This window comes from Oncorhynchus mykiss, chromosome 15 (genome assembly GCF_057628025.1).
Source record: "Oncorhynchus mykiss isolate SJ-2025 chromosome 15, ASM5762802v1, whole genome shotgun sequence".
In the NCBI taxonomy this organism is placed as follows: domain Eukaryota; kingdom Metazoa; phylum Chordata; class Actinopteri; order Salmoniformes; family Salmonidae; genus Oncorhynchus; species Oncorhynchus mykiss.
Window position 1 is genome coordinate 42,167,074 of NC_143036.1, and position 23,135 is coordinate 42,190,208.

Here is a 23,135-nt window from a genome sequence, read left to right on the forward strand (position 1 = left end):
TTTAAAATTGGGTCTACCGTTCTCGAGGGAGAGCGATTTAACCTGTTAGAGCTCTAGGGGCGCTATTTCATTTTTGGATAAAAAACGTTCCCGTTTTAAGCGCGATATTTTGTCACGAAAAGATGCTCGACTATGCATATTCTTGACAGTTTTGGAAAGAAAACACTCTGAAGTTTCAGAATCTGCAAAGATTTTGTCTGTAAGTGCCCCAGAACTCATTCTACAGGCGAAACCAAGATGATGCATCACCCAGGAATTAGCAGAATTTCTGAAGCTCTGTTTTCCATTCTCTCCTTATATGGCTGTGATTGCGCAACGAATGAGCCTACACTTTCTGTCGTTCGCCCAAGGTCTTAGCAGCATTGTGACGTATTTGTAGGCATATCATTGGAAGATTGACCATAAGAGACTACATTTTCCAAGTGTCCGCCTGGTGTCCTGCGTCGAATTCGGTGCGCAATTGCCAGCTGCTTGTACTTTACCATTTGATTCAGGGGAGAAAGCATGTGTCCAAGAACGATGTATCAATGAAGAGATATGTGAAAAACACCTTGATGATTGATTCTAAACAACGTTTGCCATGTTTTCAGTCGATATTATGGAGTTAATTTGGAAAAAAGTTTGCGTTTTGAGGACTGAATTTATGGATTTTTTTTGGTAGCCAAATGTGATGTATAAAACGGAGCTATTTCTAATACAAAAGGAATCTTTTTGGAAAAACTGAGCATCTGCTATCTAACTGAGAGTATCCTCATTGAAAACATCAGAAGTTCTTCAAAGGTAAATGATTTTATTTGAAGGCTTTTATGTTTTTGTTAATGTTGCGTGCTGGATGCTAACGCTAATGCTAACGCTAAATGCTAACGCGAAATGCTAACTCTAGCTAGCTACTTTTACACAAATTATTGTTTTCCTATGGTTGAGAAGCATATTTTGAAAATCTGAGATGACAGTGTTGTTTACAAAAGGCTAAGCTTGAGAGATGGCATATTTATTTCATTTCATTTGCGATTTTCATAAATAGTTAACGTTGTGTTATGCTAATGAGCTTGCTGATAGATTTACACAATCCTGGATACAAGGGTTTTTTCATAGCTAAACGTGACGCAGAAAACGGAGCGATTTGTCCTAAACAAATAATCTTTCAGGAAAAACTGAACATTTGCTATCTGAGAGTCTCCTCATTGAAAACATCTGAAGTTCTTCAAAGGTAAATTATTTTTTTGAATGCTTTTCTGTTTTTTTGTGTAAATGTTGCCAGCTGAATGCTAATGCTAAATGCTACGTTAGCCATCAATACTGTTACACAAATGCTTGTTTTGCAATGGTTGAGAAGCATATTTTGAAAATCTGAGATGACAGTGTTGTTAACAAAAGGCTAGGCTTGAGAGCTAGCATATTTATTTCATTTCATTTGCGATTTTCATGAATAGTTAACGTTGCGTTATGGTAATGAGCTTGAGTCTGTATTCACGAACCCGGATCCGGGATGGGGAGATCAGAAAGGTTAAGAAACCCCTCACCTGCTCTTCACTAACAGCTCTCTGTGTCAATTCTGATATTCCAAAACGGAACCGTTGGCTAGGATACTCGCAGACGCTGCAGGGCCAAAATCATGAGGAGACACTCCTCCGACACCGTTTAAGCTAGAAATGCCGTTCCAATATCAACAAATTCGCAACGGTCTCGATCAAGTTGTTTGTATAGAATTTTTGATATCTGTTATACTGTTTTTCAGTTTCTTGTCCTCTTTATGTCCTCCTTCCGCTTTCATTGGATCTCTCAAAAAACTCAAGTGCCCCATTGTGACATCATCACTTCCAAGTGACATTCTTTGTAAGTGAAATCAAGCAATTTTTGACACAAATCAGCTAATAAATCCACTTTGCAACCACTTAGACAAGACATGTCAAGTGTTCCAGCTTCGTCTACTTCTCTGCTACTCAAATCTGGAGTTTGGAGGCATAAATGATATTCGCATCAAAAGTTACAGGAGTTTAAGTATCAGCACCATCATCAGTTTCTGTAACATTTTGGCAAGCAGTGTCTGTTTTGACCAATACTGCAACAAGTTAGACAAGAAGTTAGAGTGAATGGGATATTCGTCTACTTCTCTGCTATTCATAGCTGTGTGCAGAATCAAAATATTCCATACGGAACTTACGGTACAGCTGTTTTTGTAACTGCATTACCACGTGTTTTTCAACCTTCCCAAACAACGGTCGTTTTGACCACTTTAGGAGCATTTTTGAGGAAAAAAGTTCCACAAGCTAAAATCTTCCCCTGCTTCTCTGCTCTTCATAGAAAAGGGCGGATTTCAAATCGGGGCTACCAATCTGTAACTCTAGCCGTTTTCGTAACCCATCGCCTCACTTTCAAGTGTCTGTAAATTATGCCAGCAGCAAGGCAATTTATTACTTTCCCAAACAACTATTGTTTTGACCACTAAACAAAGAGTTACACAAACATAGTTCGGCATAAAATCTTCCTCTACTTCTCTGCTTCTCAAGGGCGGAAACGCTTTTAAAATTGGGTCTACCGTTCTCGAGGGAGAGCGATTTAAGAAACCCCTCACCTGCTCTTCACTAACAGCTCTCTGTGTCAATTCTGATATTCCAAAACGGAACCGTTGGCTAGGATACTCGCAGACGCTGCAGGGCCAAAATCATGAGGAGACACTCCTCCGACACCGTTTAAGCTAGAAATGCTGTTCCAATATCAACAAATTCGCAACGGTCTCGATCAAGTTGTTTGTATAGAATTTTTGATATCTGTTATACTGTTTTTCAGTTTCTTGTCCTCTTTATGTCCTCCTTCCGCTTTCATTGGATCTCTCAAGAAACTCAAGTGCCCCATTGTGACATCATCACTTCCAAGTGACATTCTTTGTAAGTGAAATCAAGCAATTTTTGACACAAATCAGCTAATAAATCCACTTTGCAACCACTTAGACAAGACATGTCAAGTGTTCCAGCTTCGTCTACTTCTCTGCTACTCAAATCTGGAGTTTGGAGGCAAAAATGATATTCGCATCAAAAGTTACAGGAGTTTAAGTATCAGCACCATCATCAGTTTCTGTAACATTTTGGCAAGCAGTGTCTGTTTTGACCAATACTGCAACAAGTTAGACAAGAAGTTAGAGTGAATGGGATATTCGTCTACTTCTCTGCTATTCATAGCTGTGTGCAGAATCAAAATATTCCATACGGAACTTACGGTACAGCTGTTTTTGTAACTGCATTACCACGTGTTTTTCAACCTTCCCAAACAACGGTCGTTTTGACCACTTTAGGAGCATTTTTGAGGAAAAAAGTTCCACAAGCTAAAATCTTCCCCTGCTTCTCTGCTCTTCATAGAAAAGGGCGGATTTCAAATCGGGGCTACCAATCTGTAACTCTAGCCGTTTTCGTAACCCATCGCCTCACTTTCAAGTGTCTGTAAATTATGCCAGCAGCAAGGCAATTTATTACTTTCCCAAACAACTATTGTTTTGACCACTAAACAAAGAGTTACACAAACATAGTTTGGCATAAAATCTTCCTCTACTTCTCTGCTTCTCAAGGGCGGAAACGCTTTTAAAATTGGGTCTACCGTTCTCGAGGGAGAGCGATTTAAGAAACCCCTCACCTGCTCTTCACTAACAGCTCTCTGTGTCAATTCTGATATTCCAAAACGGAACCGTTGGCTAGGATACTCGCAGACGCTGCAGGGCCAAAATCATGAGGAGACACTCCTCCGACACCGTTTAAGCTAGAAATGCCGTTCCAATATCAACAAATTCGCAACGGTCTCGATCAAGTTGTTTGTATAGAATTTTTGATATCTGTTATACTGTTTTTCAGTTTCTTGTCCTCTTTATGTCCTCCTTCCGCTTTCATTGGATCTCTCAAGAAACTCAAGTGCCCCATTGTGACATCATCACTTCCAAGTGACATTCTTTGTAAGTGAAATCAAGCAATTTTTGACACAAATCAGCTAATAAATCCACTTTGCAACCACTTAGACAAGACATGTCAAGTGTTCCAGCTTCGTCTACTTCTCTGCTACTCAAATCTGGAGTTTGGAGGCAAAAATGATATTCGCATCAAAAGTTACAGGAGTTTAAGTATCAGCACCATCATCAGTTTCTGTAACATTTTGGCAAGCAGTGTCTGTTTTGACCAATACTGCAACAAGTTAGACAAGAAGTTAGAGTGAATGGGATATTCGTCTACTTCTCTGCTATTCATAGCTGTGTGCAGAATCAAAATATTCCATACGGAACTTACGGTACAGCTGTTTTTGTAACTGCATTACCACGTGTTTTTCAACCTTCCCAAACAACGGTCGTTTTGACCACTTTAGGAGCATTTTTGAGGAAAAAAGTTCCACAAGCTAAAATCTTCCCCTGCTTCTCTGCTCTTCATAGAAAAGGGCGGATTTCAAATCGGGGCTACCAATCTGTAACTCTAGCCGTTTTCGTAACCCATCGCCTCACTTTCAAGTGTCTGTAAATTATGCCAGCAGCAAGGCAATTTATTACTTTCCCAAACAACTATTGTTTTGACCACTAAACAAAGAGTTACACAAACATAGTTTGGCATAAAATCTTCCTCTACTTCTCTGCTTCTCAAGGGCGGAAACGCTTTTAAAATTGGGTCTACCGTTCTCGAGGGAGAGCGATTTAAGAAACCCCTCACCTGCTCTTCACTAACAGCTCTCTGTGTCAATTCTGATATTCCAAAACGGAACCGTTGGCTAGGATACTCGCAGACGCTGCAGGGCCAAAATCACGAGGAGACACTCCTCCGACACCGTTTAAGCTAGAAATGCCGTTCCAATATCAACAAATTCGCAACGGTCTCGATCAAGTTGTTTGTATAGAATTTTTGATATCTGTTATACTGTTTTTCAGTTTCTTGTCCTCTTTATGTCCTCCTTCCGCTTTCATTGGATCTCTCAAGAAACTCAAGTGCCCCATTGTGACATCATCACTTCCAAGTGACATTCTTTGTAAGTGAAATCAAGCAATTTTTGACACAAATCAGCTAATAAATCCACTTTGCAACCACTTAGACAAGACATGTCAAGTGTTCCAGCTTCGTCTACTTCTCTGCTACTCAAATCTGGAGTTTGGAGGCAAAAATGATATTCGCATCAAAAGTTACAGGAGTTTAAGTATCAGCACCATCATCAGTTTCTGTAACATTTTGGCAAGCAGTGTCTGTTTTGACCAATACTGCAACAAGTTAGACAAGAAGTTAGAGTGAATGGGATATTCGTCTACTTCTCTGCTATTCATAGCTGTGTGCAGAATCAAAATATTCCATACGGAACTTACGGTACAGCTGTTTTTGTAACTGCATTACCACGTGTTTTTCAACCTTCCCAAACAACGGTCGTTTTGACCACTTTAGGAGCATTTTTGAGGAAAAAAGTTCCACAAGCTAAAATCTTCCCCTGCTTCTCTGCTCTTCATAGAAAAGGGCGGATTTCAAATCGGGGCTACCAATCTGTAACTCTAGCCGTTTTCGTAACCCATCGCCTCACTTTCAAGTGTCTGTAAATTATGCCAGCAGCAAGGCAATTTATTACTTTCCCAAACAACTATTGTTTTGACCACTAAACAAAGAGTTACACAAACATAGTTTGGCATAAAATCTTCCTCTACTTCTCTGCTTCTCAAGGGCGGAAACGCTTTTAAAATTGGGTCTACCGTTCTCGAGGGAGAGCGATTTAAGAAACCCCTCACCTGCTCTTCACTAACAGCTCTCTGTGTCAATTCTGATATTCCAAAACGGAACCGTTGGCTAGGATACTCGCAGACGCTGCAGGGCCAAAATCATGAGGAGACACTCCTCCGACACCGTTTAAGCTAGAAATGCCGTTCCAATATCAACAAATTCGCAACGGTCTCGATCAAGTTGTTTGTATAGAATTTTTGATATCTGTTATACTGTTTTTCAGTTTCTTGTCCTCTTTATGTCCTCCTTCCGCTTTCATTGGATCTCTCAAGAAACTCAAGTGCCCCATTGTGACATCATCACTTCCAAGTGACATTCTTTGTAAGTGAAATCAAGCAATTTTTGACACAAATCAGCTAATAAATCCACTTTGCAACCACTTAGACAAGACATGTCAAGTGTTCCAGCTTCGTCTACTTCTCTGCTACTCAAATCTGGAGTTTGGAGGCAAAAATGATATTCGCATCAAAAGTTACAGGAGTTTAAGTATCAGCACCATCATCAGTTTCTGTAACATTTTGGCAAGCAGTGTCTGTTTTGACCAATACTGCAACAAGTTAGACAAGAAGTTAGAGTGAATGGGATATTCGTCTACTTCTCTGCTATTCATAGCTGTGTGCAGAATCAAAATATTCCATACGGAACTTACGGTACAGCTGTTTTTGTAACTGCATTACCACGTGTTTTTCAACCTTCCCAAACAACGGTCGTTTTGACCACTTTAGGAGCATTTTTGAGGAAAAAAGTTCCACAAGCTAAAATCTTCCCCTGCTTCTCTGCTCTTCATAGAAAAGGGCGGATTTCAAATCGGGGCTACCAATCTGTAACTCTAGCCGTTTTCGTAACCCATCGCCTCACTTTCAAGTGTCTGTAAATTATGCCAGCAGCAAGGCAATTTATTACTTTCCCAAACAACTATTGTTTTGACCACTAAACAAAGAGTTACACAAACATAGTTTGGCATAAAATCTTCCTCTACTTCTCTGCTTCTCAAGGGCGGAAACGCTTTTAAAATTGGGTCTACCGTTCTCGAGGGAGAGCGATTTAAGAAACCCCTCACCTGCTCTTCACTAACAGCTCTCTGTGTCAATTCTGATATTCCAAAACGGAACCGTTGGCTAGGATACTCGCAGACGCTGCAGGGCCAAAATCACGAGGAGACACTCCTCCGACACCGTTTAAGCTAGAAATGCCGTTCCAATATCAACAAATTCGCAACGGTCTCGATCAAGTTGTTTGTATAGAATTTTTGATATCTGTTATACTGTTTTTCAGTTTCTTGTCCTCTTTATGTCCTCCTTCCGCTTTCATTGGATCTCTCAAGAAACTCAAGTGCCCCATTGTGACATCATCACTTCCAAGTGACATTCTTTGTAAGTGAAATCAAGCAATTTTTGACACAAATCAGCTAATAAATCCACTTTGCAACCACTTAGACAAGACATGTCAAGTGTTCCAGCTTCGTCTACTTCTCTGCTACTCAAATCTGGAGTTTGGAGGCAAAAATGATATTCGCATCAAAAGTTACAGGAGTTTAAGTATCAGCACCATCATCAGTTTCTGTAACATTTTGGCAAGCAGTGTCTGTTTTGACCAATACTGCAACAAGTTAGACAAGAAGTTAGAGTGAATGGGATATTCGTCTACTTCTCTGCTATTCATAGCTGTGTGCAGAATCAAAATATTCCATACGGAACTTACGGTACAGCTGTTTTTGTAACTGCATTACCACGTGTTTTTCAACCTTCCCAAACAACGGTCGTTTTGACCACTTTAGGAGCATTTTTGAGGAAAAAAGTTCCACAAGCTAAAATCTTCCCCTGCTTCTCTGCTCTTCATAGAAAAGGGCGGATTTCAAATCGGGGCTACCAATCTGTAACTCTAGCCGTTTTCGTAACCCATCGCCTCACTTTCAAGTGTCTGTAAATTATGCCAGCAGCAAGGCAATTTATTACTTTCCCAAACAACTATTGTTTTGACCACTAAACAAAGAGTTACACAAACATAGTTTGGCATAAAATCTTCCTCTACTTCTCTGCTTCTCAAGGGCGGAAACGCTTTTAAAATTGGGTCTACCGTTCTCGAGGGAGAGCGATTTAAGAAACCCCTCACCTGCTCTTCACTAACAGCTCTCTGTGTCAATTCTGATATTCCAAAACGGAACCGTTGGCTAGGATACTCGCAGACGCTGCAGGGCCAAAATCACGAGGAGACACTCCTCCGACACCGTTTAAGCTAGAAATGCCGTTCCAATATCAACAAATTCGCAACGGTCTCGATCAAGTTGTTTGTATAGAATTTTTGATATCTGTTATACTGTTTTTCAGTTTCTTGTCCTCTTTATGTCCTCCTTCCGCTTTCATTGGATCTCTCAAGAAACTCAAGTGCCCCATTGTGACATCATCACTTCCAAGTGACATTCTTTGTAAGTGAAATCAAGCAATTTTTGACACAAATCAGCTAATAAATCCACTTTGCAACCACTTAGACAAGACATGTCAAGTGTTCCAGCTTCGTCTACTTCTCTGCTACTCAAATCTGGAGTTTGGAGGCAAAAATGATATTCGCATCAAAAGTTACAGGAGTTTAAGTATCAGCACCATCATTAGTTTCTGTAACATTTTGGCAAGCAGTGTCTATTTTGACCAATACTGCAACAAGTTAGACAAGAAGTTAGAGTGAATGGGATATTCGTCTACTTCTCTGCTATTCATAGCTGTGTGCAGAATCAAAATATTCCATACGGAACTTACGGTACAGCTGTTTTTGTAACTGCATTACCACGTGTTTTTCAACCTTCCCAAACAACGGTCGTTTTGACCACTTTAGGAGCATTTTTGAGGAAAAAAGTTCCACAAGCTAAAATCTTCCCCTGCTTCTCTGCTCTTCATAGAAAAGGGCGGATTTCAAATCGGGGCTACCAATCTGTAACTCTAGCCGTTTTCGTAACCCATCGCCTCACTTTCAAGTGTCTGTAAATTATGCCAGCAGCAAGGCAATTTATTACTTTCCCAAACAACTATTGTTTTGACCACTAAACAAAGAGTTACACAAACATAGTTTGGCATAAAATCTTCCTCTACTTCTCTGCTTCTCAAGGGCGGAAACGCTTTTAAAATTGGGTCTACCGTTCTCGAGGGAGAGCGATTTAAGAAACCCCTCACCTGCTCTTCACTAACAGCTCTCTGTGTCAATTCTGATATTCCAAAACGGAACCGTTGGCTAGGATACTCGCAGACGCTGCAGGGCCAAAATCACGAGGAGACACTCCTCCGACACCGTTTAAGCTAGAAATGCCGTTCCAATATCAACAAATTCGCAACGGTCTCGATCAAGTTGTTTGTATAGAATTTTTGATATCTGTTATACTGTTTTTCAGTTTCTTGTCCTCTTTATGTCCTCCTTCCGCTTTCATTGGATCTCTCAAGAAACTCAAGTGCCCCATTGTGACATCATCACTTCCAAGTGACATTCTTTGTAAGTGAAATCAAGCAATTTTTGACACAAATCAGCTAATAAATCCACTTTGCAACCACTTAGACAAGACATGTCAAGTGTTCCAGCTTCGTCTACTTCTCTGCTACTCAAATCTGGAGTTTGGAGGCAAAAATGATATTCGCATCAAAAGTTACAGGAGTTTAAGTATCAGCACCATCATCAGTTTCTGTAACATTTTGGCAAGCAGTGTCTGTTTTGACCAATACTGCAACAAGTTAGACAAGAAGTTAGAGTGAATGGGATATTCGTCTACTTCTCTGCTATTCATAGCTGTGTGCAGAATCAAAATATTCCATACGGAACTTACGGTACAGCTGTTTTTGTAACTGCATTACCACGTGTTTTTCAACCTTCCCAAACAACGGTCGTTTTGACCACTTTAGGAGCATTTTTGAGGAAAAAAGTTCCACAAGCTAAAATCTTCCCCTGCTTCTCTGCTCTTCATAGAAAAGGGCGGATTTCAAATCGGGGCTACCAATCTGTAACTCTAGCCGTTTTCGTAACCCATCGCCTCACTTTCAAGTGTCTGTAAATTATGCCAGCAGCAAGGCAATTTATTACTTTCCCAAACAACTATTGTTTTGACCACTAAACAAAGAGTTACACAAACATAGTTTGGCATAAAATCTTCCTCTACTTCTCTGCTTCTCAAGGGCGGAAACGCTTTTAAAATTGGGTCTACCGTTCTCGAGGGAGAGCGATTTAAGAAACCCCTCACCTGCTCTTCACTAACAGCTCTCTGTGTCAATTCTGATATTCCAAAACGGAACCGTTGGCTAGGATACTCGCAGACGCTGCAGGGCCAAAATCACGAGGAGACACTCCTCCGACACCGTTTAAGCTAGAAATGCCGTTCCAATATCAACAAATTCGCAACGGTCTCGATCAAGTTGTTTGTATAGAATTTTTGATATCTGTTATACTGTTTTTCAGTTTCTTGTCCTCTTTATGTCCTCCTTCCGCTTTCATTGGATCTCTCAAGAAACTCAAGTGCCCCATTGTGACATCATCACTTCCAAGTGACATTCTTTGTAAGTGAAATCAAGCAATTTTTGACACAAATCAGCTAATAAATCCACTTTGCAACCACTTAGACAAGACATGTCAAGTGTTCCAGCTTCGTCTACTTCTCTGCTACTCAAATCTGGAGTTTGGAGGCAAAAATGATATTCGCATCAAAAGTTACAGGAGTTTAAGTATCAGCACCATCATTAGTTTCTGTAACATTTTGGCAAGCAGTGTCTATTTTGACCAATACTGCAACAAGTTAGACAAGAAGTTAGAGTGAATGGGATATTCGTCTACTTCTCTGCTATTCATAGCTGTGTGCAGAATCAAAATATTCCATACGGAACTTACGGTACAGCTGTTTTTGTAACTGCATTACCACGTGTTTTTCAACCTTCCCAAACAACGGTCGTTTTGACCACTTTAGGAGCATTTTTGAGGAAAAAAGTTCCACAAGCTAAAATCTTCCCCTGCTTCTCTGCTCTTCATAGAAAAGGGCGGATTTCAAATCGGGGCTACCAATCTGTAACTCTAGCCGTTTTCGTAACCCATCGCCTCACTTTCAAGTGTCTGTAAATTATGCCAGCAGCAAGGCAATTTATTACTTTCCCAAACAACTATTGTTTTGACCACTAAACAAAGAGTTACACAAACATAGTTTGGCATAAAATCTTCCTCTACTTCTCTGCTTCTCAAGGGCGGAAACGCTTTTAAAATTGGGTCTACCGTTCTCGAGGGAGAGCGATTTAAGAAACCCCTCACCTGCTCTTCACTAACAGCTCTCTGTGTCAATTCTGATATTCCAAAACGGAACCGTTGGCTAGGATACTCGCAGACGCTGCAGGGCCAAAATCATGAGGAGACACTCCTCCGACACCGTTTAAGCTAGAAATGCCGTTCCAATATCAACAAATTCGCAACGGTCTCGATCAAGTTGTTTGTATAGAATTTTTGATATCTGTTATACTGTTTTTCAGTTTCTTGTCCTCTTTATGTCCTCCTTCCGCTTTCATTGGATCTCTCAAGAAACTCAAGTGCCCCATTGTGACATCATCACTTCCAAGTGACATTCTTTGTAAGTGAAATCAAGCAATTTTTGACACAAATCAGCTAATAAATCCACTTTGCAACCACTTAGACAAGACATGTCAAGTGTTCCAGCTTCGTCTACTTCTCTGCTACTCAAATCTGGAGTTTGGAGGCAAAAATGATATTCGCATCAAAAGTTACAGGAGTTTAAGTATCAGCACCATCATCAGTTTCTGTAACATTTTGGCAAGCAGTGTCTGTTTTGACCAATACTGCAACAAGTTAGACAAGAAGTTAGAGTGAATGGGATATTCGTCTACTTCTCTGCTATTCATAGCTGTGTGCAGAATCAAAATATTCCATACGGAACTTACGGTACAGCTGTTTTTGTAACTGCATTACCACGTGTTTTTCAACCTTCCCAAACAACGGTCGTTTTGACCACTTTAGGAGCATTTTTGAGGAAAAAAGTTCCACAAGCTAAAATCTTCCCCTGCTTCTCTGCTCTTCATAGAAAAGGGCGGATTTCAAATCGGGGCTACCAATCTGTAACTCTAGCCGTTTTCGTAACCCATCGCCTCACTTTCAAGTGTCTGTAAATTATGCCAGCAGCAAGGCAATTTATTACTTTCCCAAACAACTATTGTTTTGACCACTAAACAAAGAGTTACACAAACATAGTTTGGCATAAAATCTTCCTCTACTTCTCTGCTTCTCAAGGGCGGAAACGCTTTTAAAATTGGGTCTACCGTTCTCGAGGGAGAGCGATTTAAGAAACCCCTCACCTGCTCTTCACTAACAGCTCTCTGTGTCAATTCTGATATTCCAAAACGGAACCGTTGGCTAGGATACTCGCAGACGCTGCAGGGCCAAAATCATGAGGAGACACTCCTCCGACACTGTTTAAGCTAGAAATGCCGTTCCAATATCAACAAATTCGCAACGGTCTCGATCAAGTTGTTTGTATAGAATTTTTGATATCTGTTATACTGTTTTTCAGTTTCTTGTCCTCTTTATGTCCTCCTTCCGCTTTCATTGGATCTCTCAAGAAACTCAAGTGCCCCATTGTGACATCATCACTTCCAAGTGACATTCTTTGTAAGTGAAATCAAGCAATTTTTGACACAAATCAGCTAATAAATCCACTTTGCAACCACTTAGACAAGACATGTCAAGTGTTCCAGCTTCGTCTACTTCTCTGCTACTCAAATCTGGAGTTTGGAGGCAAAAATGATATTCGCATCAAAAGTTACAGGAGTTTAAGTATCAGCACCATCATCAGTTTCTGTAACATTTTGGCAAGCAGTGTCTGTTTTGACCAATACTGCAACAAGTTAGACAAGAAGTTAGAGTGAATGGGATATTCGTCTACTTCTCTGCTATTCATAGCTGTGTGCAGAATCAAAATATTCCATACGGAACTTACGGTACAGCTGTTTTTGTAACTGCATTACCACGTGTTTTTCAACCTTCCCAAACAACGGTCGTTTTGACCACTTTAGGAGCATTTTTGAGGAAAAAAGTTCCACAAGCTAAAATCTTCCCCTGCTTCTCTGCTCTTCATAGAAAAGGGCGGATTTCAAATCGGGGCTACCAATCTGTAACTCTAGCCGTTTTCGTAACCCATCGCCTCACTTTCAAGTGTCTGTAAATTATGCCAGCAGCAAGGCAATTTATTACTTTCCCAAACAACTATTGTTTTGACCACTAAACAAAGAGTTACACAAACATAGTTTGGCATAAAATCTTCCTCTACTTCTCTGCTTCTCAAGGGCGGAAACGCTTTTAAAATTGGGTCTACCGTTCTCGAGGGAGAGCGATTTAAGAAACCCCTCACCTGCTCTTCACTAACAGCTCTCTGTGTCAATTCTGATATTCCAAAACGGAACCGTTGGCTAGGATACTCGCAGACGCTGCAGGGCCAAAATCATGAGGAGACACTCCTCCGACACTGTTTAAGCTAGAAATGCCGTTCCAATATCAACAAATTCGCAACGGTCTCGATCAAGTTGTTTGTATAGAATTTTTGATATCTGTTATACTGTTTTTCAGTTTCTTGTCCTCTTTATGTCCTCCTTCCGCTTTCATTGGATCTCTCAAGAAACTCAAGTGCCCCATTGTGACATCATCACTTCCAAGTGACATTCTTTGTAAGTGAAATCAAGCAATTTTTGACACAAATCAGCTAATAAATCCACTTTGCAACCACTTAGACAAGACATGTCAAGTGTTCCAGCTTCGTCTACTTCTCTGCTACTCAAATCTGGAGTTTGGAGGCAAAAATGATATTCGCATCAAAAGTTACAGGAGTTTAAGTATCAGCACCATCATCAGTTTCTGTAACATTTTGGCAAGCAGTGTCTGTTTTGACCAATACTGCAACAAGTTAGACAAGAAGTTAGAGTGAATGGGATATTCGTCTACTTCTCTGCTATTCATAGCTGTGTGCAGAATCAAAATATTCCATACGGAACTTACGGTACAGCTGTTTTTGTAACTGCATTACCACGTGTTTTTCAACCTTCCCAAACAACGGTCGTTTTGACCACTTTAGGAGCATTTTTGAGGAAAAAAGTTCCACAAGCTAAAATCTTCCCCTGCTTCTCTGCTCTTCATAGAAAAGGGCGGATTTCAAATCGGGGCTACCAATCTGTAACTCTAGCCGTTTTCGTAACCCATCGCCTCACTTTCAAGTGTCTGTAAATTATGCCAGCAGCAAGGCAATTTATTACTTTCCCAAACAACTATTGTTTTGACCACTAAACAAAGAGTTACACAAACATAGTTTGGCATAAAATCTTCCTCTACTTCTCTGCTTCTCAAGGGCGGAAACGCTTTTAAAATTGGGTCTACCGTTCTCGAGGGAGAGCGATTTAAGAAACCCCTCACCTGCTCTTCACTAACAGCTCTCTGTGTCAATTCTGATATTCCAAAACGGAACCGTTGGCTAGGATACTCGCAGACGCTGCAGGGCCAAAATCATGAGGAGACACTCCTCCGACACTGTTTAAGCTAGAAATGCCGTTCCAATATCAACAAATTCGCAACGGTCTCGATCAAGTTGTTTGTATAGAATTTTTGATATCTGTTATACTGTTTTTCAGTTTCTTGTCCTCTTTATGTCCTCCTTCCGCTTTCATTGGATCTCTCAAGAAACTCAAGTGCCCCATTGTGACATCATCACTTCCAAGTGACATTCTTTGTAAGTGAAATCAAGCAATTTTTGACACAAATCAGCTAATAAATCCACTTTGCAACCACTTAGACAAGACATGTCAAGTGTTCCAGCTTCGTCTACTTCTCTGCTACTCAAATCTGGAGTTTGGAGGCAAAAATGATATTCGCATCAAAAGTTACAGGAGTTTAAGTATCAGCACCATCATCAGTTTCTGTAACATTTTGGCAAGCAGTGTCTGTTTTGACCAATACTGCAACAAGTTAGACAAGAAGTTAGAGTGAATGGGATATTCGTCTACTTCTCTGCTATTCATAGCTGTGTGCAGAATCAAAATATTCCATACGGAACTTACGGTACAGCTGTTTTTGTAACTGCATTACCACGTGTTTTTCAACCTTCCCAAACAACGGTCGTTTTGACCACTTTAGGAGCATTTTTGAGGAAAAAAGTTCCACAAGCTAAAATCTTCCCCTGCTTCTCTGCTCTTCATAGAAAAGGGCGGATTTCAAATCGGGGCTACCAATCTGTAACTCTAGCCGTTTTCGTAACCCATCGCCTCACTTTCAAGTGTCTGTAAATTATGCCAGCAGCAAGGCAATTTATTACTTTCCCAAACAACTATTGTTTTGACCACTAAACAAAGAGTTACACAAACATAGTTTGGCATAAAATCTTCCTCTACTTCTCTGCTTCTCAAGGGCGGAAACGCTTTTAAAATTGGGTCTACCGTTCTCGAGGGAGAGCGATTTAAGAAACCCCTCACCTGCTCTTCACTAACAGCTCTCTGTGTCAATTCTGATATTCCAAAACGGAACCGTTGGCTAGGATACTCGCAGACGCTGCAGGGCCAAAATCATGAGGAGACACTCCTCCGACACTGTTTAAGCTAGAAATGCCGTTCCAATATCAACAAATTCGCAACGGTCTCGATCAAGTTGTTTGTATAGAATTTTTGATATCTGTTATACTGTTTTTCAGTTTCTTGTCCTCTTTATGTCCTCCTTCCGCTTTCATTGGATCTCTCAAGAAACTCAAGTGCCCCATTGTGACATCATCACTTCCAAGTGACATTCTTTGTAAGTGAAATCAAGCAATTTTTGACACAAATCAGCTAATAAATCCACTTTGCAACCACTTAGACAAGACATGTCAAGTGTTCCAGCTTCGTCTACTTCTCTGCTACTCAAATCTGGAGTTTGGAGGCAAAAATGATATTCGCATCAAAAGTTACAGGAGTTTAAGTATCAGCACCATCATCAGTTTCTGTAACATTTTGGCAAGCAGTGTCTGTTTTGACCAATACTGCAACAAGTTAGACAAGAAGTTAGAGTGAATGGGATATTCGTCTACTTCTCTGCTATTCATAGCTGTGTGCAGAATCAAAATATTCCATACGGAACTTACGGTACAGCTGTTTTTGTAACTGCATTACCACGTGTTTTTCAACCTTCCCAAACAACGGTCGTTTTGACCACTTTAGGAGCATTTTTGAGGAAAAAAGTTCCACAAGCTAAAATCTTCCCCTGCTTCTCTGCTCTTCATAGAAAAGGGCGGATTTCAAATCGGGGCTACCAATCTGTAACTCTAGCCGTTTTCGTAACCCATCGCCTCACTTTCAAGTGTCTGTAAATTATGCCAGCAGCAAGGCAATTTATTACTTTCCCAAACAACTATTGTTTTGACCACTAAACAAAGAGTTACACAAACATAGTTTGGCATAAAATCTTCCTCTACTTCTCTGCTTCTCAAGGGCGGAAACGCTTTTAAAATTGGGTCTACCGTTCTCGAGGGAGAGCGATTTAAGAAACCCCTCACCTGCTCTTCACTAACAGCTCTCTGTGTCAATTCTGATATTCCAAAACGGAACCGTTGGCTAGGATACTCGCAGACGCTGCAGGGCCAAAATCATGAGGAGACACTCCTCCGACACTGTTTAAGCTAGAAATGCCGTTCCAATATCAACAAATTCGCAACGGTCTCGATCAAGTTGTTTGTATAGAATTTTTGATATCTGTTATACTGTTTTTCAGTTTCTTGTCCTCTTTATGTCCTCCTTCCGCTTTCATTGGATCTCTCAAGAAACTCAAGTGCCCCATTGTGACATCATCACTTCCAAGTGACATTCTTTGTAAGTGAAATCAAGCAATTTTTGACACAAATCAGCTAATAAATCCACTTTGCAACCACTTAGACAAGACATGTCAAGTGTTCCAGCTTCGTCTACTTCTCTGCTACTCAAATCTGGAGTTTGGAGGCAAAAATTATATTCGCATCAAAAGTTACAGGAGTTTAAGTATCAGCACCATCATCAGTTTCTGTAACATTTTGGCAAGCAGTGTCTGTTTTGACCAATACTGCAACAAGTTAGACAAGAAGTTAGAGTGAATGGGATATTCGTCTACTTCTCTGCTATTCATAGCTGTGTGCAGAATCAAAATATTCCATACGGAACTTACGGTACAGCTGTTTTTGTAACTGCATTACCACGTGTTTTTCAACCTTCCCAAACAACGGTCGTTTTGACCACTTTAGGAGCATTTTTGAGGAAAAAAGTTCCACAAGCTAAAATCTTCCCCTGCTTCTCTGCTCTTCATAGAAAAGGGCGGATTTCAAATCGGGGCTACCAATCTGTAACTCTAGCCGTTTTCGTAACCCATCGCCTCACTTTCAAGTGTCTGTAAATTATGCCAGCAGCAAGGCAATTTATTACTTTCCCAAACAACTATTGTTTTGACCACTAAACAAAGAGTTACACAAACATAGTTTGGCATAAAATCTTCCTCTACTTCTCTGCTTCTCAAGGGCGGAAACGCTTTTAAAATTGGGTCTACCGTTCTCGAGGGAGAGCGATTTAAGAAACCCCTCACCTGCTCTTCACTAACAGCTCTCTGTGTCAATTCTGATATTCCAAAACGGAACCGTTGGCTAGGATACTCGCAGACGCTGCAGGGCCAAAATCATGAGGAGACACTCCTCCGACACTGTTTAAGCTAGAAATGCCGTTCCAATATCAACAAATTCGCAACGGTCTCGATCAAGTTGTTTGTATAGAATTTTTGATATCTGTTATACTGTTTTTCAGTTTCTTGTCCTCTTTATGTCCTCCTTCCGCTTTCATTGGATCTCTCAAGAAACTCAAGTGCCCCATTGTGACATCATCACTTCCAAGTGACATTCTTTGTAAGTGAAATCAAGCAATTTTTGACACAAATCAGCTAATAAATCCACTTTGCAACCACTTAGACAAGACATGTCAAGTGTTCCAGCTTCGTCTACTTCTCTGCTACTCAAATCTGGAGTTTGGAGGCAAAAATGATATTCGCATCAAAAGTTACAGGAGTTTAAGTATCAGCACCATCATCAGTTTCTGTAACATTTTGGCAAGCAGTGTCTGTTTTGACCAATACTGCAACAAGTTAGACAAGAAGTTAGAGTGAATGGGATATTCGTCTACTTCTCTGCTATTCATAGCTGTGTGCAGAATCAAAATATTCCATACGGAACTTACGGTACAGCTGTTTTTGTAACTGCATTACCACGTGTTTTTCAACCTTCCCAAACAACGGTCGTTTTGACCACTTTAGGAGCATTTTTGAGGAAAAAAGTTCCACAAGCTAAAATCTTCCCCTGCTTCTCTGCTCTTCATAGAAAAGGGCGGATTTCAAATCGGGGCTACCAATCTGTAACTCTAGCCGTTTTCGTAACCCATCGCCTCACTTTCAAGTGTCTGTAAATTATGCCAGCAGCAAGGCAATTTATTACTTTCCCAAACAACTATTTTTTTGCCCATTAAACAAAGAGTTACACAAACATAGTTTGGCATAAAATCTTCCTCTACTTCTCTGCTTCTCAAGGGCGGAAACGCTTTTAAAATTGGGTCTACCGTTCTCGAGGGAGAGCGATTTAAGAAACCCCTCACCTGCTCTTCACTAACAGCTCTCTGTGTCAATTCTGATATTCCAAAACGGAACCGTTGGCTAGGATACTCGCAGACGCTGCAGGGCCAAAATCACGAGGAGACACTCCTCCGACACCGTTTAAGCTAGAAATGCCGTTCCAATATCAACAAATTCGCAACGGTCTCGATCAAGTTGTTTGTATAGAATTTTTGATATCTGTTATACTGTTTTTCAGTTTCTTGTCCTCTTTATGTCCTCCTTCCGCTTTCATTGGATCTCTCAAGAAACTCAAGTGCCCCATTGTGACATCATCACTTCCAAGTGACATTCTTTGTAAGTGAAATCAAGCAATTTTTGACACAAATCAGCTAATAAATCCACTTTGCAACCACTTAGACAAGACATGTCAAGTGTTCCAGCTTCGTCTACTTCTCTGCTACTCAAATCTGGAGTTTGGAGGCAAAAATTATATTCGCATCAAAAGTTACAGGAGTTTAAGTATCAGCACCATCATCAGTTTCTGTAACATTTTGGCAAGCAGTGTCTGTTTTGACCAATACTGCAACAAGTTAGACAAGAAGTTAGAGTGAATGGGATATTCGTCTACTTCTCTGCTATTCATAGCTGTGTGCAGAATCAAAATATTCCATACGGAACTTACGGTACAGCTGTTTTTGTAACTGCATTACCACGTGTTTTTCAACCTTCCCAAACAACGGTCGTTTTGACCACTTTAGGAGCATTTTTGAGGAAAAAAGTTCCACAAGCTAAAATCTTCCCCTGCTTCTCTGCTCTTCATAGAAAAGGGCGGATTTCAAATCGGGGCTACCAATCTGTAACTCTAGCCGTTTTCGTAACCCATCGCCTCACTTTCAAGTGTCTGTAAATTATGCCAGCAGCAAGGCAATTTATTACTTTCCCAAACAACTATTGTTTTGACCACTAAACAAAGAGTTACACAAACATAGTTTGGCATAAAATCTTCCTCTACTTCTCTGCTTCTCAAGGGCGGAAACGCTTTTAAAATTGGGTCTACCGTTCTCGAGGGAGAGCGATTTAAGAAACCCCTCACCTGCTCTTCACTAACAGCTCTCTGTGTCAATTCTGATATTCCAAAACGGAACCGTTGGCTAGGATACTCGCAGACGCTGCAGGGCCAAAATCATGAGGAGACACTCCTCCGACACCGTTTAAGCTAGAAATGCCGTTCCAATATCAACAAATTCGCAACGGTCTCGATCAAGTTGTTTGTATAGAATTTTTGATATCTGTTATACTGTTTTTCAGTTTCTTGTCCTCTTTATGTCCTCCTTCCGCTTTCATTGGATCTCTCAAGAAACTCAAGTGCCCCATTGTGACATCATCACTTCCAAGTGACATTCTTTGTAAGTGAAATCAAGCTATTTTTGACACAAATCAGCTAATAAAACCACTTTGCAACCACTTAGACAAGACATGTCAAGTGTTCCAGCTTCGTCTACTTCTCTGCTACTCAAATCTGGAGTTTGGAGGCAAAAATTATATTCGCATCAAAAGTTACAGGAGTTTAAGTATCAGCACCATCATTAGTTTCTGTAACATTTTGGCAAGCAGTGTCTATTTTGACCAATACTGCAACAAGTTAGACAAGAAGTTAGAGTTAATGGGATATTCGTCTACTTCTCTGCTGTTCATAGCCGTGTGCAGAATCAAAATATTCCATACGGAACTTACGGTACAGCTGTTTTTGTAACTGCATTACCACGTGTTTTTCAACCTTCCCAAACAACGGTCGTTTTGACCACTTTAGGAGCATTTTTGAGGAAAAAAGTTCCACAAGCTAAAATCTTCCCCTGCTTCTCTGCTCTTCATAGAAAAGGGCGGATTTCAAATCGGGGCTACCAATCTGTAACTCTAGCCGTTTTCGTAACCCATCGCCTCACTTTCAAGTGTCTGTAAATTATGCCAGCAGCAAGGCAATTTATTACTTTCCCAAACAACTATTGTTTTGACCACTAAACAAAGAGTTACACAAACATAGTTTGGCATAAAATCTTCCTCTACTTCTCTGCTTCTCAAGGGCGGAAACGCTTTTAAAATTGGGTCTACCGTTCTCGAGGGAGAGCGATTTAAGAAACCCCTCACCTGCTCTTCACTAACAGCTCTCTGTGTCAATTCTGATATTCCAAAACGGAACCGTTGGCTAGGATACTCGCAGACGCTGCAGGGCCAAAATCATGAGGAGACACTCCTCCGACACCGTTTAAGCTAGAAATGCCGTTCCAATATCAACAAATTCGCAACGGTCTCGATCAAGTTGTTTGTATAGAATTTTTGATATCTGTTATACTGTTTTTCAGTTTCTTGTCCTCTTTATGTCCTCCTTCCGCTTTCATTGGATCTCTCAAGAAACTCAAGTGCCCCATTGTGACATCATCACTTCCAAGTGACATTCTTTGTAAGTGAAATCAAGCTATTTTTGACACAAATCAGCTAATAAAACCACTTTGCAACCACTTAGACAAGACATGTCAAGTGTTCCAGCTTCGTCTACTTCTCTGCTACTCAAATCTGGAGTTTGGAGGCAAAAATTATATTCGCATCAAAAGTTACAGGAGTTTAAGTATCAGCACCATCATTAGTTTCTGTAACATTTTGGCAAGCAGTGTCTATTTTGACCAATACTGCAACAAGTTAGACAAGAAGTTAGAGTGAATGGGATATTCGTCTACTTCTCTGCTATTCATAGCCGTGTGCAGAATCAAAATATTCCATACGGAACTTACGGTACAGCTGTTTTTGTAACTGCATTACCACGTGTTTTTCAACCTTCCCAAACAACGGTCGTTTTGACCACTTTAGGAGCATTTTTGAGGAAAAAAGTTCCACAAGCTAAAATCTTCCCCTGCTTCTCTGCTCTTCATAGAAAAGGGCGGATTTCAAATCGGGGCTACCAATCTGTAACTCTAGCCGTTTTCGTAACCCATCGCCTCACTTTCAAGTGTCTGTAAATTATGCCAGCAGCAAGGCAATTTATTACTTTCCCAAACAACTATTGTTTTGACCACTAAACAAAGAGTTACACAAACATAGTTTGGCATAAAATCTTCCTCTACTTCTCTGCTTCTCAAGGGCGGAAACGCTTTTAAAATTGGGTCTACCGTTCTCGAGGGAGAGCGATTTAAGAAACCCCTCACCTGCTCTTCACTAACAGCTCTCTGTGTCAATTCTGATATTCCAAAACGGAACCGTTGGCTAGGATACTCGCAGACGCTGCAGGGCCAAAATCATGAGGAGACACTCCTCCGACACCGTTTAAGCTAGAAATGCCGTTCCAATATCAACAAATTCGCAACGGTCTCGATCAAGTTGTTTGTATAGAATTTTTGATATCTGTTATACTGTTTTTCAGTTTCTTGTCCTCTTTATGTCCTCCTTCCGCTTTCATTGGATCTCTCAAGAAACTCAAGTGCCCCATTGTGACATCATCACTTCCAAGTGACATTCTTTGTAAGTGAAATCAAGCAATTTTTGACACAAATCAGCTAATAAATCCACTTTGCAACCACTTAGACAAGACATGTCAAGTGTTCCAGCTTCGTCTACTTCTCTGCTACTCAAATCTGGAGTTTGGAGGCAAAAATGATATTCGCATCAAAAGTTACAGGAGTTTAAGTATCAGCACCATCATCAGTTTCTGTAACATTTTGGCAAGCAGTGTCTGTTTTGACCAATACTGCAACAAGTTAGACAAGAAGTTAGAGTGAATGGGATATTCGTCTACTTCTCTGCTATTCATAGCTGTGTGCAGAATCAAAATATTCCATACGGAACTTACGGTACAGCTGTTTTTGTAACTGCATTACCACGTGTTTTTCAACCTTCCCAAACAACGGTCGTTTTGACCACTTTAGGAGCATTTTTGAGGAAAAAAGTTCCACAAGCTAAAATCTTCCCCTGCTTCTCTGCTCTTCATAGAAAAGGGCGGATTTCAAATCGGGGCTACCAATCTGTAACTCTAGCCGTTTTCGTAACCCATCGCCTCACTTTCAAGTGTCTGTAAATTATGCCAGCAGCAAGGCAATTTATTACTTTCCCAAACAACTATTTTTTTGCCCATTAAACAAAGAGTTACACAAACATAGTTTGGCATAAAATCTTCCTCTACTTCTCTGCTTCTCAAGGGCGGAAACGCTTTTAAAATTGGGTCTACCGTTCTCGAGGGAGAGCGATTTAAGAAACCCCTCACCTGCTCTTCACTAACAGCTCTCTGTGTCAATTCTGATATTCCAAAACGGAACCGTTGGCTAGGATACTCGCAGACGCTGCAGGGCCAAAATCACGAGGAGACACTCCTCCGACACCGTTTAAGCTAGAAATGCCGTTCCAATATCAACAAATTCGCAACGGTCTCGATCAAGTTGTTTGTATAGAATTTTTGATATCTGTTATACTGTTTTTCAGTTTCTTGTCCTCTTTATGTCCTCCTTCCGCTTTCATTGGATCTCTCAAGAAACTCAAGTGCCCCATTGTGACATCATCACTTCCAAGTGACATTCTTTGTAAGTGAAATCAAGCAATTTTTGACACAAATCAGCTAATAAATCCACTTTGCAACCACTTAGACAAGACATGTCAAGTGTTCCAGCTTCGTCTACTTCTCTGCTACTCAAATCTGGAGTTTGGAGGCAAAAATGATATTCGCATCAAAAGTTACAGGAGTTTAAGTATCAGCACCATCATCAGTTTCTGTAACATTTTGGCAAGCAGTGTCTGTTTTGACCAATACTGCAACAAGTTAGACAAGAAGTTAGAGTGAAT

General features: G+C 40.5%; 1 long non-coding RNA gene across 1 annotated transcript in view; it reads left to right on the plus strand.

Moving 5' to 3' along the window:
* Positions 1 to 346: 346 nt before the first annotated feature.
* LOC149977458 (uncharacterized) overlaps positions 347 to 23,135 on the plus strand; it is a 43,643-nt gene continuing 20,854 nt past the window's right edge. The window contains exons 1-2 of the long non-coding RNA XR_016486506.1: positions 347 to 780; positions 1,149 to 1,210. This is a non-coding gene — a long non-coding RNA (uncharacterized LOC149977458). The remainder of the gene's footprint in view (positions 781 to 1,148; positions 1,211 to 23,135) is intronic.